The following is a 17,455-nucleotide window of genomic DNA, read 5'->3' as shown; positions in this document are numbered from 1 at the left end:
CAACTGGCCCGGGAAGCGGACACCTCAGTCCCGATGCTCCCATTACGAGAGGTGCCCGCCACGCCAGGCACTGTGAGCCCGGCGTGTATGATCTATGTCCCTTTTTCAACTAGTGATTTATATAATTGGAAACAACAAAACCCCTCTTTCTCAGAGCAACCACAAGCTCTGATAAGTTTATTGGAGTCTGTATTCCGGACCCACCAACCCACTTGGGACGATTTTCAACAGATCTTACAAACTTTGTTCACCTCAGAGGAGAGGGAGAGGATACGCGCTGAGGCAATTAAGGCTGTGGTTGGGGTTGAATCTGGCCCCGAGGACTTAGATGATGAACTGCCTCAATGACCCCCAGAATGGAATCCAAATACTGGGGAAGGGATGCAGAGGTTACGCACTTATCACCGAAACCTCCTCAGGGGTATAAGGGGCGCTGCTAAGAAACCCACCAATTTAGCAAAAGTAGCAGCCTCTATGCAAGGGAAGGACGAATCTCCCACGGCCTTTTTAGAAAGATTATTAGAGGCCTACAGAACTTATACCCCCTTAGACCTGGATGCAGATGGGAATAGATGGATGGTCAACATGGCCTTCGTCTCACAGTCAACCCCAGACATCAGAAAGAAATTGCAGAAATTAGAAGGCTTTGAGGAAAAGAATAGAGGTGAGTTATTTGAAATAGCTCAGAAAGTTTTTCAGAACTGGGAGGATCCCATTAAGGAGCAAACTAGACAACTGTCTCGAATCTTGCTGGCAACCCCTAACAAGGGACCACTAGCCACCTATCAGGGGAAAGGAACCTGATTGAACTTGGACTGAAAAGGAGGAAGAGGCTTTTGAAAGACTTAAACAGGCGCTTGCCTCAGCCCCTGCCCTTGCCTTGCCAGATACCGCCAAACATTTCCAGCTTTTCATTGCAGAACGCAAAGGCATAGCAAAAGGAGTCCTAACCCAGACTCTGGGACCATGGAAACGCCCGATTGCTTATCTCTCCAAACAGCTTAACCCTGTTGCCACAGGCTGGCCATCCTGCATGAGAGCAATAGCTGCAACTGCTCTCCTTGTCAAGGAGGCGCAGAAGCTGACCTTAGGCCAGGACCTCCAAATCATCGGAAGCCACACCACTGAAGCCTTACTCAGGTCTCCTCCTGACAGATGGATTTCCAACGCTCCCCTCACCCAATATCAGGTACTATTATTGAACCCACCACAGGTTACCTTCTCCAAGTCTACTGCCCTCAACCCGGCTACCTTACTCCCCGACGGGAATCAAGGAGAACTGCTCCACGATTGCCACTCGTTACAAGACTCCATAGAGGGAACCAGACCGGACCGCAAAGACGAGCAAATAGCCAACTCTGACTATGACCTCTATACTGATGGGAGCAGTTTCATCAAGGATAGAACTCGGTATGCCGGGGCAGCAGTGGTCACCAATTTACAGGTAATCTGGGCTCAGGCCTTGCCCCACGGAACTTCTGCACAGAAAGCAGAACTGATTGCCCTGACACAGGCACTCAACCGGGGGAAAAGCAAGAGGGTCAACATCTATACTGACAGCCGCTATGCCTTTGCAACTGCTCATGTGCATGGAGCCCTACACCCAGAAAGGGGGCTTCTCACATCAGCTGGGAAAGAAATTAAAAATAGAAAAAAAATACTCAACCTCTTAGCAGCCCCCTGGCAACTTAAGCCTAGTCAGACAAAAGAAGAAAATGACCTATAGAAATCCTCCCTGCTCTTCCCCTTCGGGAATTGCCCTCCTCACCATCCTACAATGAAGGGGAGCTCAACCTGGGAAAGAAGTTAAATTGTTCAACAGAAAGAGGGAACTGGCATCAGCTCCCCAACAGAAGACTACTTCTCCCCAAAGCCTTGGGAATTGCTCTCATCAGAGATCTCCACTATAGTACTCACCTAGGCTCATCAAAATTAATCTCTAGTCAGTAGACACTTCTATATTCCAGATCTCAAGACTATAGCCACTTCGGAGGTTACCCGATGTTCTGCCTGTGCACAGGTAAATCCAGGACCTCCCAGACCCCATGGACTTGGGGTCCGAATCAGAGGGAATGAACCAAGTGAGCATTGGGAACTTGATTTTACTGAGATCTCAACCAGCAAATTTGGATTTAAGTACTTACTAGTTTTTGTTGACACCTACTCAGGATGGACTGAGGCTTTTGCCATGAGGCATGAGACTGCTAACGTAGTTGGGATCATTCCTAACTGGGACCATTCCTAGATTTGGCCTGCCCTTAGTACTGGGGTCAGACAATGGGCCAGTTTTCATAGCCAAAATTTCCAAATTAACAGCAGAAGCTCTCAAAATAGGCTGGAAATTACATTGTACCTATAGACCCCAAAACTCAGGTCAAGTAGAGAGAATGAATAGAACTCTTAAGGAGACTTACCAAACTTAAGATTAAAACCGGTGATAACTGGGTAAACCTCTTGCCATTTGCTCTGTTGCGTACCCGATGCACCCCATATCTCAAGAACCTTACCCCTTATGAAATCATCTATGGGAGACCACCACCTATTATCCCTAAGATTCACTAAGACCACATAGGCGAATTATCTAACCAGGGGCTTCTCAAGTCTTTGCAGGCCATCGAAGTCATCAGAGAGACCCGCTTCTCAGCCAAAGAAAGAAAACAACCCACTGAAGCGGAACCACCCCCACAGCTTCCCATCGGCCCAACCCACATTCTCAACCCAGTAACATCCATAGAATCTCTAGAGAGCCAGAATAGGACCACAGCTCCAGCTTCTGGGTCCCCTCAGGTACCAACGCCACACCCCCTCAATTCCCTTAGTAACTTGCTTCTAACCATGGTAGATTCTGTTTTCTCCCTCTTAAATAGTTCTCAATCTAACACCACTGAAGACTGCTGGCTCTGTGTAGATCCAGCACCACCCTACTATGTTGGTATTGGGGCAAATGCCACGGGTACTCTTGCCCCCATGAACCAAACTTTTAGTGACTCAGACTCACCTGGGGAAGGAACCTTAGCCAACTGTGCCCGAGCCGGCAAGCTCACCCTAGGAGATCTTCAAGGACAGGGACCTGCTTCATCCTTGGAAACCTCGACCTCCAAGCTTTGCCATACAAGGACAACTGCCTGGCCAACACCTCTCTGTGAGCCGAAGGCTCACCCTCATGGACTCTGATTGCACCTAGTGGGACTTGGTTTGCATGCTTATCAGTTATCCACCATTGCATTAGCCCCGGGAACCATTCAGATCTTTGTGTTGTTATCTATATAGTTCCCCAGGTATACCTATATGCAGGGCCCACAGGTGAAGCCCATTTTTGAGCCTCAGACAATCATACTAGACTCTAGAAATGTATACCCATTCTGATCCCTGTACTGGCTACCCTTGGTATTGCCGGCTCCACTGCCCTAGGGGCGACAGCCCTCATTAAGAATGACCTGGCCCTTCGTGATCTGTCAGCCACGTTCTCCCGCAATATCGAATTACTCCAAACCCAAGTCAAATACCTTGAAAACAGGTTGACTCCCTAGCCGAAGTGGCCCTCCAAAATCGCAGAGGTCTAGATCTGCTCTTCCTCAAACAGGAGGTCTCTGTGCTGCCCTAGGAGAGACCTGTTGTTTCTATGCTAACCACTCAGGTATCATCAGACAATCTATGCAAGAGCTGCAAAAGCGATTACAAGATAGAAACAGAAAAAACATACCTCCACCTCATGGTATGAGAGCATGTTCAATTCGTCTCCCTGGCTGACCACCCTCCTCACAGCTCTAGTGGTTCCGCTCCTCCTCTTATTCATAGCCTTAACCTGTGGACCTATCATCCTTAACAGAATCACTGCATTTGTCAAGGAGCGGGTCCAATCAATTAAGCTTGTGGTGCTAGCCCAACAGCAACATTACCAATGCTTACCCCTGATCGATGACTAATATGAATCAAGGATTTGATTAATTCACCAGAAGACGTGGGGAATGTTATAACTCAGTGCCATTGACCTAAACTCCCAGAGGCCTTCACGACAACCAAAGGGGTTGTCAGTTACTCATCTACTGAAGAACATTCTTCACTAACTAACCCCTGAGTAATTGCTAACCCCGGGGTAATAACTAACCCTTGAGTAATCCTGGGCTCTGCACCAGGAATAATCTATTGAAAACATCTTGACCTTTGATATGTCTGGGAAACTGAGTAACAGGTAATTAACTAACTGCTAAATTCCGCTTCTGTAACACGCTTGCTTACACGTAGCACCCCCCTTACAAAATCCTATAAAAAGGAGCCATTTTAGCTCTCCAGGGCCGCAGTTACTCCTGTGTGGGACATACTGCAGGTGCCTGCGGACTTAGCTCAATAAACTCCTTTTATTAAACCCCATCTCAGCATCTGAGTTTGGTCGATCTCCTGGGTTACAACACCTCCTTTTTTTCAGAATGTAGAATTCATATTCTTTAAAATGTGATCATTTTCAGGACAGTGTTAGGTACGAGCGTGAGAGGAAGCCATCCCGTTCTTGATTTTAGTGGGTCAGCATAAGAGTGTCACATTGAGTGAGGCTGATAGCTACTTTGAAATTGTTTGAAGCTTCATGATTTTTTATTCATAAGCTTTATTTTTAAGCACATATCTTTTGATTTGTGTTTTAATAAGTGATTTTTTTGCAGGTGCTAAGTTTTATCAGAGGCTTTTAAAGGACTATTTAAATGATAACTGATTTTTTCAATTTATTTATTTTTGTTACAGATGTTTCTCCCCCCCCCCGATTCCCCTCTCCCCCTCCCTCCCCGCCCTGTCCCCAGCTTTGTTGTCCATGTCCATTGTTCACGCATACATGCATATTAAGTTCTGATTTTTTATTAACATGGTGAGTTATATTAATAAAATTTTAAACAACATTTATGGGATAAACCCCATTAGATCATGATGTACTCTTCTTGTATGTTTCTTGATTTCATTTGATATTAGGATATTTCAGATATTTAATTTGTTGTCAATTGTACATTTTATCTCTAGCCAGAGTTGCAAATTCAAATATTGTAGGGCAAATAAAGTAATAAAAATTGTGAAAAGGCTGAGTATTATGTGAACAGGAGGGGCCAATGCAGAATGGAACTAGAGACTATTTTTCTTGCCTAAAGACATTTGTTTTATTATCTTTTTTTTTAATTGAATGTATTGGAGTAATATTGGTTAATAAAACCATACAGGTTTCCAGTGCATAACTTTATAACACTGCATCAAGTGTTCACTACCCAAAGTCAAGTCTCATTCTGCCACCATTTGTGCTCCTTTTGCCCTCTTCCACTTCTCCGCACCCCCTTTCTCTGACTAGCACCACACTGTTGTCCATTATCTAGTTATCTATGTGGTTTTTCTTCTTCTTAATCCCTTCACCTTCTTTCACCCAGCCTCCAGTCTCCCGTTCCCTTTGACGGCTGTCTGTTCTCTGTATCTATGATTGTTTCTATTTTGTTTGTTAATTTTGTTCATGAGATTCTACATATAAGTGAACTAGTACAGTATTTTTATTTATCTGTGTTCTCTTCAGGTTCCACCAAATTATCTGATGGTGAATTCATTGAGATCCCAGGTTTGTGACTCCACATATTCAGGGGAAGGTCAGGACACAGAGAGTCTGAAGAGGAGATGTTTTTGCTTTTGTTTTATTTTGAGATAAATTTGACAAGCAATGAAATCCATCTGTTGTGGATTCCCCATGCCTTCTAATACATTTCAGATCTCTGAGTGATTCTGCAGTAAGGAAATCTGTTTAATCCATCATTTCCCAAGCCTCCTTTGACCATAGCAAGTAATATTGACATCCAATCAAATATGCAAATCTACAATTAGAAAAATACTGTCCTACTGTTATGGTTCCATCCCTTTGCTAGATATTTGGTTAGTGTTATTTAGCTGTAACAGAGAAAAACACACAAAATAACTACATATATAGTACTGTTTAGACTTAGGAAAGTTTACATAACATTTTAAATATGCTTGAAAGGTTAAAAATATTCTCAACAGCATTTGAGGTCTCAGCATTTGATAGCAGAATGGGGAGTAAGAAATGTAAATCAAAAACTTTTTTAAATTTCAATTCATTTCTTCTCTTTGGTCTAAATTCGCAAAACATAATGTTAATATTGGGAGGACATCTGTAGTACTCTTAACAATAAAGATTAAAAAAATGTTATCTGTGATTTTAAGGTTATAAACAAAAAGTTATATTAAATATGTCTTTTCACATATTAAATACAAAATATAAATTTTCTTATATATTTTAAGTACATCTGGATGTGTGGTAATTAAATATTTCCTATTTTTAACTTTTTCAAGTTTGTGTATCCTGGTATTTTCCTTATTTGTCATAAGTTTAAATAGTCACTTATTTTTTCGAATTCCTCTCTTTTACCTGGAACATTCAATTCTGTGTGATACATATCTAGTTATTAATATTTTTATCTAATTTATTAACATTTTAGTACCTTTTTTAATTCTATTTAAAAATGTTTTCTTATTAATTTTCTGCCTTTCTACTTGAATGTTAATGCAGTTATATTTTTTTCTGGTTATGTACTAAAAGCATATGTGAATATACATTTTTCTACTGAATAAATTTTGTATTTTATCTCATAAATTTGATATATATGTTCTTTATATTGTTTTTAATATATTCAACAATTATAATTTTATTTTTGCCCTTAATTCTAGTTTTAAAAAAAAAATTTAAATGTTTAATAGTTGAAAGATTTCTCCTTAATTTGTCTTATTTTGACATTATTTTTGTAAGGTTGTGGTGAAAATGGACTATTTCTAATTTTATATTGTCCAAAAGTACGACTAATTTAAATTAGTCCAGCTATCCCAAGATTGTCTTTGTTTTCAGGATGTATCTCTAATAGGTCATCAATTGAAATTTTTAAGACTCCCCCATATTATTAACATTTTATTTATTTAGTTCATTAAATACTAAAAAAAAATACTAATAAAAAAACATTTCATTAGTATTTTTTGTTCATTTTTTCTGATATTTCTAGGAGTTTCTAATGTACAGTTCAGTCATATCAAACTTATATAGAACTTCAGATAATTATATTTTTTGTAATCTCAGAGTTCTTATAAAATAGCTTTATTCTTGCAAGTATTTTTATTATACATATCATATATTACATTTTATAAAAAAATAGTTTTTAATGTTATTATTTTATTTTTATCTTTATTGTTGAAAGTATTACAGATGCCCTTCCTTTTTTCCCCATTGATCCCCCTCCTCCCTGCTCCCACTCCCCTCCTGTTTTCCTCAAACTATTGTCTGTGGTTATATGCATATAAATTCTTTGGTTTATCCCTTCCCAACCCCTCACCCTCAACCCCCTTCCCACTGATGTTTGTCCTTCTATTTCCTACTTCCATGTCTCTGGCTCTATTTTTTAGTATATATATTTTTAGTATTATTTGCCATCTTGTGTATAGATTTGCCTAGTATCTCTATGCTTATTCTTTTACTGTCTCCACATTTAAATCTCTGTGTGGTGTGGTAATTATGCAGCAAAGGGTAGAGTTTTTAATTTTGAGCCAAATTGAGTTTTTTGGAACAGCTATATTTTTGTTGTTATAACAGATAGGATTGGAGTATTATAATTTTATTTGTAGCTTTTGGCTTAGTGTTGCATTGATTTTATTTTTATTTATTGCTCTTTTTACTTTTTAAAAATGTGCTCCATTTCCTTGAACCCTGATCTGAGTTCCTCAATGTCTGCAATAATTTAGAAGGTACGCAGTCTATTTTTCCATTCTATTTGCACTTACTTTTCTTCTAATAAAATAAGTATGGAACCACACAAACTATGTTTCTCGAAAGCGCTAACAGACAGTGAGTTATGTTTCTCCTCTTCCATGTTGCTGGTCTCCTGATATTTGTTGGTTGGATCTGTAATCGTTTCCCTACCCTAGCAATAGTAATTATCATTTGACATTGTAAGGCTTTTCACAGAAAAATTTAATATTTGTATTCAATGTAGTAAACATAATTATTCTATTTGTGTTTGTCATTCAAATGATTTCAGTGCTCACGATCAGTCCTTCATGCTGCAATTTTATCATTTATGAGTTTCTCTTTTTAATTCATATTGCATATGAACAACTGTTATATTTTATTAAGGTCTTATTTTGTTAATATATTTCTTCATCTTCACATATGAAAAACAATTTGGTATATAAGACAGACACTATTGGTTACCTAACCATTACCAATTCTTTCTTCTTACTTGCTACCAACATTTCAGGGTTTTTTTGGGACAGCAATACACTCAACTAAATATTCCAATCTTCCTAGCAACAGGAAATAAACACTCTGATCAAAGGACACCAATGCAGGTTGACTGACACGCTCAACATTTTCTTGATTGTGAACACCTGATGCTGATTCAGTGCCTGTGGACTCTGAGGCCACAAATTTGAAGACAGAAGTTAGCAGGCTAAACGTGTAAGAGAATAAACCGAGCATCTGTGCCTCTGGGGTCAGTTTATCAGTTGGACTAAACATCAGCACCTGCCCACCCCTGGAATGCTTTGTTTTTGAGGGGGTAGAGGGGTGTTTTTATGAAATTAGGGTTTCCAATGAACAGAGCTGAAAGTCTTCCCAACTGGTACAGCTTGAGAAAGAATACAGCCAGTCCTAAACTGGCCCGCCATTTGACCAAAAATAGGGTAAATGGAACCTCTAAAAAGCAGTTATTTTAGTAGTCTTCAAGCTAATTTCAAACTTCTGGAGACATTTTTTATTATTCTGGTGATCACATAACCCAATCTTCAACATTTATTCTTAGCTACTGATCCTTGCTTGAATGTGTAGTCAGTCAAGAACTACTGGGTTGGACCTGTGGTGACGAATACAGGAGACACGAGCCTCCTATAATCAATTCAGTTTACATTTGTCAATATCATATATAAATCAAGTTCCTCAGTTGCACTAGCCACATTTCAGTAGCCACAATGGTTAGTTGATACCATGTTAGAAATAGCAGATACAGAACATTTTTTCATTATAGAAAGTGTTCCTTTGGACAGCAATCTTCTAGATTTTGTTATGAAAAAAGTAATTTAGACCAGAAACATCTACATCATCTGAGAGAGTTGGAACACAGAATCTCAGATCCTACTGCAGATCTCCAAATCAAAATCTGAATTTTAGCCCTGGCCGGTTTGGCTCAGCGGTTAGAGCGTCGGCATGCGGTCCTGAGAGACCCGGGTTCGGTTCCCGCTAAGGGCGCGTACCTCGGTTGCAGTTTGTCCCCGGCCCTGGTTGGTCGTGCGGGTGGCAGCCACTCGATGTGTCCCTTCATGTCGATGTTTCTCTCTCTCTCTCTGTTCCTCTCTCTCCCTCCCACTCTACCTGAACAAAAAATGGAAAAATGTCCTCGGGTGAGGATAAAAAAAAAAAAAAAAAAAATCTGAATTTTAGTGAGTCCCAAGTGATTCACATAAACCCTAATGTTTGAGGTTCACTGCCCTATATGATCTGGTTCTGCATATAATTTGGTCTCAACATTTAATAATTATCGAACAATTACTGATCTCTGGAAAGTGACTAAGAACTATTCTAAGAACTCCACAAAAATCTCAATTAATCTTCACAATACCCTTATGACATTTGTACTATAATTCCTTTTTACATGTGAGGAAACAAAGTCATGAAGAAGCTACATAATTTAACTCAAATTACTCTGCAAATATCTCAAGAAGCCAAGATGAAAACCCAGTCATTCTGACTGTAGAACTCCCGGTGCTGGCTCTCCGAACACTCCGTTATTTAAATACTTTAAATACTAGGTTGCAGACTCGTTGAGGGAGGGACCATGTCTTATTTATTATTTGAGGTTAGAACCTAGTGCCATACGTGGCATCCAACAGGTATGCAGTTCTGTTTGTGGAATGAAGCAGACATGAATGAATGGAGGGATCAAGGCTACTTTGTCTTGGGTCAGGAGGAGCCCCTAGCAGCATTGTCATAAAGCCTATTCTTGTTCATTGAAACAAGGAAGACTTTGTTTCTATTTGGCTTGGGAAAAAATAGCCCCCCCACCAAACTACTCTGCACAGCTATTACTTTAAAGTAAATAATAGATCCAGCAAGTGGCCCTGTATCAAGCATTATGAAAGAAAGGGTATAGAATGTGTTAGTAATGAGCAACTAGCAAAGCAGTAACAAAGTGTTCTGAGTATAAACATATTTTGAGGACCAAATCAGGATGAGGAGAGCTGCTATATCAAACACGCCCCAGGATGTATAATGGCCTAAACATGATAGAAGTTTCTCTCCTATTCCTGGAAAATTCAAAACAGGTCTTCCTAGTTGGTGCCTAGCTCCCCTTTACATTTTTTTTTAGGGAGGATTTTCCTTGTCTCTTGTGACTGTGCCAGGTTTACCAAGCAGATCACAGTTCTCAAAGTTTATCAGTAACAAGCCAAGGGGGAAAAGAAATGGTTTAAAAAAGGGTGGAGAAAACTAACTCTTTTTAACCCTCTTAGCCTGGAGGTAACACATGCTATTTCTGCTTACATTCCACAGGCACAAGCAAGGGGAGGGGAAGTGCTAGAGGATTTACCGGCATCATGATCAATACCTGCCTGGAAAAACCCTGCCAGCCACCTAATTAACCAGGTTAGACTGTTCTGAGTCAACCCACACCCCTCCTAGTTGGCAGACATATAAGGAGAGACAACATCCACAAAAGAGGTATTTACATGAGCACTAAGAAAACAGTAAGCAAATTCATCAGATCCATTGATGCCACAAACAGAATGAAAATGAACTATATTAAGGCTTTACAGTCAGAGAGATATGAATCCATTATATAACAACACAGTGAACTTGGCCCGGTGGATTTCTTAACCTTTCTAAATAAAAAAATCTCCAGAAGTAAATAAGGATGGGGTAATACCTACCCCGTGAGTGCCATATGCCAGTGTTTTATGCTAGAGTGCCTGGCATAAAAGAAAAGCCAACATGCCTGGCAGTGTTGCTCAGTGGTTAAGCATTGACCCATGCACCAAAAGGTCACCGGTTCAATTACTGATCAGGGCACATGCCCAGGTTGTGGGCCTGATCCCCAGTGGGGGTCATGCAGGAGGCGGCCAATCGATGTTCTCTCTCATGGATGTTTTTATCTCTCTCTCCCTTCTCACTAGAATCAATAAAGAAAAAAAATTATTTAAAAAAAGCTAACATTTTACCATATATTTTAATATTGAGACAAAACGAAAATCAGCAGCAGAAAGAGAACCACCAACTGGGATAAATGTACTGTAAGAATTTCAAGAAGAGTAATTGGACCTTAACACTCAAGCCTTGGCTGCAAAGGTAGTATTCTCATTCATAGTTCCTCTAAGTCAGCTTTCTACACTTAGTGTCGTATTAGTAAGAAAAATGGCTGTGGGTTTTAGGAATGTTTATAACATCTATTTATTTCAGAATAACACTGTACTAGTCAAGGTGAAATCGGTTCTTTTTTTTCCTGGCATTGATATGTCTCCAAAACCAGCTCTGAAAATAATCAATGGCAGTGCCTCTTTGGGTTATTTGGAAGGACTAGAAGTAAATTATGTAGCTTTGGAGTTTATTTATGTTAAAGGATGAACATAATAGAAGATGTCCTTGGCCTCTATAGCATCACAGATGAATTAATTTATTCCTGGTTATTCTGCGCAGATAGACTTGTTTGCAGTAAATGTCACATGTAGAATACCTTGGATATTATGTTTCAATAAAGTGACATTGTAGCAGGAGAAAGTGATATAATCACATTATACCACAGTAATTCTTTAATATTTAGAAATATAGTAAATGCCTTTAATGTCAGTGATAAAATATTTTCATCAAGCTCTGGCTTCTAATAATATATTACTCCTATGCTTATATTTCTGCTTTATTTATCAACCTCTTAATAGTTGTATAATATCTGTCAATATTTACTTTAACAATATTATCTTTAGGGCTATTCTGAAGGATAAATCTTAACTATGTCTATCTTATTATTTAATTTCAATCAACATCTATGTTTTCAGTAATGAGTTGAAAATAGAAATATAATCAAAAGTCATTTTTTATTTGGTCTAAGAAACATGAATCACAATTGAGATACTCGGTCAAAAGAAAGTTTGTTTGTTGACATACAATATTATATTAGTTTTGAAACCAAGCAGCAGTGTTCCGGTTTATTGTCTCACAAAATTGAAGAATGACTTCACAGACCAAGGGTAAGAGAAAGGAAAGTTTATTTGAAAGATAGACAGACTCCCCACAGCAGAGAGGAGACCCAAGTGGGTGGCCTATGAGGTTCTATTGCCTAGGGGTAGAAATATACTTTGTTAGCATCTGATTGGTCCTTTCAAGGAATTCTGCCTTAGCAACATCCATACATTTTAAAGCTTGTGTTTCCCATCTGACTGGGTTCAGCCCTAGGTCATCTATAGGGGCCTTAGTGGCTTCCTCTTATATAGTAATTTCAATTTCTCCTAGACCATTAGTGAGGAGGAGGGGAAACACTGTTGGAGAAACACTATGCTTGCTTTTGGTTTCTCCCTCAAATCCAATCTTGGTTTCCTATAATCCTTTCTAAGGTGAACTGGTTTTCTGCAGTAGGAACACACTATAGTTTCACAGCAGAACTCATTCAGCAATCCTGTTGCCTTGCTTCCGGAAACCAGTAGGTACGTACATTAATTGGAATAGGTCAGATTTGCCAGCACTATATTCTTTAACAGTAAATAAAATTCCTTTGCAAACCCAGAAAAAGGAACTATGCAACCAATCACTGTTCCCCTCTTGCATGAAACCAGCCTTTCTGGTTTTTTTTTGTTATGTCATTCACCTGTGCTCCTTCTAGGAGCTTCTAATTTGCATATCTATAAAAGGAGGCTGGGAGTTTCTGGCCCAGGGAGACACAATCTCTCATGTTAAGTTTAGTTTTATTTTGAGATATGTAGAATTTGAATAAGCCTCCAGATAAGATGTGTACTGGGTTCTGTCTGTGTGCTGAGCTCCAAGTCTTCTCAAACGTCCTCCTGTGTCTCAGCCTCCCCTTCCCATGGTCCCATTCCTCACTACTTAACCTGCCTCTACCTCCTCACTTTCAGGTGTACAACATAGTGATTCAACATTTATATACCTTAGGATGTGTTCACTGTGTTACGTTAGATAACATCTGTCACCATACAAAGTTATTATGATGTTATTGACTATATTCTTTGTACTGTACATTACATCACCATGACTTATTTTATAATTGGAAGTTTGTATCTCTTACTCCCCTCATCATTTTCACCCATTGCTTCCCACCCTCTCTCCTCCTGGCAACCAACCATAAGTTTATTCTCTGTATCTATGAGTCTGTTTCTGTTTTGGGTTTTGTTTTATCTTTATTTAGATTCCATACAAGTGAAATTATGTGGCATTTGTCTTTCTTGTTTCACTTAGGATAATACCCTCTAGGTCCATCTACGTTGTTGCAAATGGTCTGTCAGAATGGCTATTATTAAAAAATCAACAAACACCAAGTATTGGCAAAGATGTGGAGAAAAAGGGAATCAATCACTGTTCCCCTATAGCAGTTGGTAGGACTTTAAACTGCTGTAGCCACTACAGAAAACAGTATGGAGGTTCCTCAAAAAATTAAAAATAGAACTGCCATGTGACTCAGCAATTCTACTTCTGGTGGTTTCCAATATTTGTCTTTATAAATAATTTTGTGATGAACATCATTGTAGCTAAACTTTGCCTACATTTTCTATTATCTTGTGGCTAAAATCCCAGAGCAGTAATTCCTGGATCAATGTATCACAACATTTTAAATATTTTCAATATGTAGAGATAAATTGCCCTTCAGAAAAGAAATATCGATTTACATTTCCACCAAGTATGTTTAAGGGCCCTCTTTATTGTGAACCCCCACCAACACTTAACCACCTACTGTATTCTTCTGTGTGTTGTAGAGAAGGAAGGAAAAAACACACAATCAGGGTGAAGCAAGGGGGAGGGTGGACATAGGGAGAAAGGGAGCCATGACTTCCAAATGTTGGATAAGCCACGATTTGAAATCACTGCCGAACAAGGAAAGATTCCTTTGAAAGACCCATCTCCAATGTCATTGGCCTACATGCATTCCTAAACATCTCCTTCAGGAGTTCCCAGAAATTTTCTCAGCATTGTTCTCTGAGGGAACTTTATACTAACACACTTTTGGAGGTCAGGGGCTGATTTTTATTCTTTGAATCTCCATGCTGTTTTCCATAGTAGCTATACCAATTTACAATCCCACCACCAGTGTGACTAGGGAAGCACTTTAAAACTGTAAAAATTTATACAAACATATATAATATTATAAATAATAATTGTTCATAATGTATTTTCATTTGATTTCTTGGGATTACCTCCCCGCTTACTTGCCTACAGCATAGAGAGTGTACACTTAGTCCACTAGATTTCAAAATAATTTATAGAATACAGATTAGATAACCTATAAAAACACTGTCACCTAATTTTCTGGGCACAGGTTGAAAGCATTGGGCATCTGAAGGGGAGGGAGAGAGAGAGAGAGAGAGAGAGAGAAGAGAGAATGTGCTATTTTCCAACCTTTGTTCTTATAGAGACAAGTGTCTTTTTTAGTTCTTTTATACTGAAATTTGGGTTCACTTCTTAGTCTCAGATGGAAACTACTCCAAACACCCTTCAACTCAAACTATCCTCTGTACACTGCTCAGAAATGCCCTGAATCAAGTTTTTTTCACTCCTTTGGACACACTGCAGGTTTTTTTCTCCTAAACCAATCTTCAAATCTTCATCATCCTACCCAGTTGTATGTTTTTTATCCATAAATTACTTATATATTAGTTCTAGAATTTTTCATTCTAGGCCTCCCAAAATCCCTCCTGATTTCTAAATGCACGCTTTAATGCTGATCAGATCAAATGACTTAATTTTCCTTGGAAGAAACCTTTGGAAATTTAAACTTTAAACATTCCTTAAACCAAATTCCATTTGACCATGACTTGCAATTGAATTCTTTTGGATAGAACTTCAAATGATAAAAACTGCATAATTGTTTTTACTTATTTACAAATATATGTAAATATAAAGTTTTGATATTGCAATATTATTTGATAAAATGGCTGCATTCTTCATTGTAGGGACTAAATTGGTCTGATTGCCTACTTCTTATGTGAATATTTATGTGACATTTTCACAGGATGGGTTACCCAGAAGACACAAAGCAAGTCCTGACAGTTATAGGATGTCCATGTTCAGATTTGTTTTCTATATCATAACAACAGATTTGACATAGTTAAGGGAGACATAGATTTAACTTTAGAAAGTTCCTTCTTTCAGGACTCACAGATTCGTATTTCTCCATTCTTTGCGAACACACTTCAAAGTGAAACCCTTAGAATTGTGGAATAAAATCAGCTTGGTTAATAAAGATATTACAATTTTGAACATCTTGCAGATATCCAAAACCCTGATGTGATTTAATTTATATATACTTAATGCCTTCTGCACAATTATTCTTTCACAAGTATCAGTTGGTTTATTTTAAATGTTGTTATATTTTAGTTTTGCAAAGAGAAAGTTGAGTTTTTTGTTTTTTTGAATGTCATGTTTGTATATTAGTCTAAATCAAAGTTTACAAAATCTATTGGTTTCTTAGTATGAAAGGCAATATAATTGTCCCCAGTGACATCCATGTCCTGGTCTTGTGAATAAGATGGCTCATTGGGAAAGGGAAACTAAGGTTACAGATAGAATCACAATTGGTAATCAGCTGATGTTAAAATATCAAGTTTATTCTGTATTTTCTAGGTGGGCCCAATGAAATCACAAAGCTTCTTAAAAAGTGGAAGAGAGAGAAACAGAAGATGACAGCGTGAGGACTCAACTCTCTGTTGATGAAGAAAGAGGGCCACAAGTCTGGAAAGTGGGTGGCCTCTAGGAGCTGGAAAATTAAGGAAATGGATTCTCCCCTAGAGCCTCCAAAGAGGCATATAACCTTGCTGAAAACCTTGATTTTAACCAGTGGGATCCAGGTCAGACTCTGATCTGCAGATTTATTTTACTTAAGATAATAAAAATATGTTGTTTTAAGCCACTAAATGTATGGTAATTTATGACAACAATAAATAACAGAATAAATAATATAATTGGTACTTCAGTTATGTGTGTGAATGTTTAGATTTAAAGTTTACATAATTTCAGTTTAAATATTTTATTTTCCTAACTCAGATTCTTGACTCTGAACTTCTGCCCTCCATTTACACAGTTCCAGTTTAATTCTAAGGAGCATTTGCTTCCTTTTCCCAGTTACAACTTTAATTTCATTACTCCTGTCCTCACAACTCTGTAATGATTTGTCCACTTCTTTGTCAATCTAATCATAATTCTGGATTGTGAGTTCTCATTCCACTACCAACAAACCGAAGTTCTTAGGAAAATAGATTCATCATCTTCTTAGGGCTCCAACAATATTTTGTCCGTATTCCAATCCTCCATTGCACTTGATTTGCTTGTACATACCCGTCTGCCCCACTGGACAATTAGCTCTTTGGGAAATCAGTATAGTACAGGGAATATACAAGAATATCAGTGGATACCTACCAAATACATGAACGATTTCTAACAAAAGTACATATCAGCATCACAGTTATTCAAGCTACACTGTATTGCTTCTGACTTCCAGTATATACCATGACCACTGAACTACAGAAAAAGTGTTTCTTTATCTGTTTTTAGATGAATGAAGTCCATCAATACTAGTTTCTCTTTACTCCAGGAAATACCCATTGCAAATCCCAGTTTATACCAATGGCTGTCACATGTTACTTTTAACATTATAAATGAGGAAACATTTGTGTCTGTGTAATTTTGGAGTGTGGGAGGGGTGCTGGCAGCTGCACTTTTACATGATGCTGAGAGTCTGTTTTTCTGTTTTGTTTTGTTTTGTTTCCTATAGGTCCACTATCTCACTTGCTTTGTTCAACCTTAGGACTGGGGTGAAAGAAAGCGAAGGCCTCCTCTTCCAAATTACTGACTTGACCAATTGGCATATTCCGGAGGGACCACCAGGATGTTGAAACCAAATAGATAAAGAACCGATGCTGGGAAGATTCCAAGATGGAGGTGGAGTGAATGGAAGCTACACAGACCATCTCCCGGGACCAAACTGGAATTTCAACTAAAATAAAGACAAATCATCAGGAAAAAGCAACAGAAGAGCAGCTTGGAGGACCATATAACCAGGGACACTGACTCAATCTTGGTAAAATTGAAGAGGTGCTTCAGGGGGGCTGGGAGCCCACAGATAGCAGCAGTCTTAGCTGCGAACAGTGCCCTCCGGGTTAAAGTGCCAAGTGGCTCCACAGCAGAGAGAGCTGGACATAGCCTCAGCCACACACCTTGGGCTCTGGCAAA

This window comes from Molossus molossus, unplaced genomic scaffold (genome assembly GCF_014108415.1).
Source record: "Molossus molossus isolate mMolMol1 unplaced genomic scaffold, mMolMol1.p scaffold_m16_p_8, whole genome shotgun sequence".
Lineage (NCBI taxonomy): Eukaryota > Metazoa > Chordata > Mammalia > Chiroptera > Molossidae > Molossus > Molossus molossus.
Note: the sequence above shows the minus strand (reverse complement) of the source record.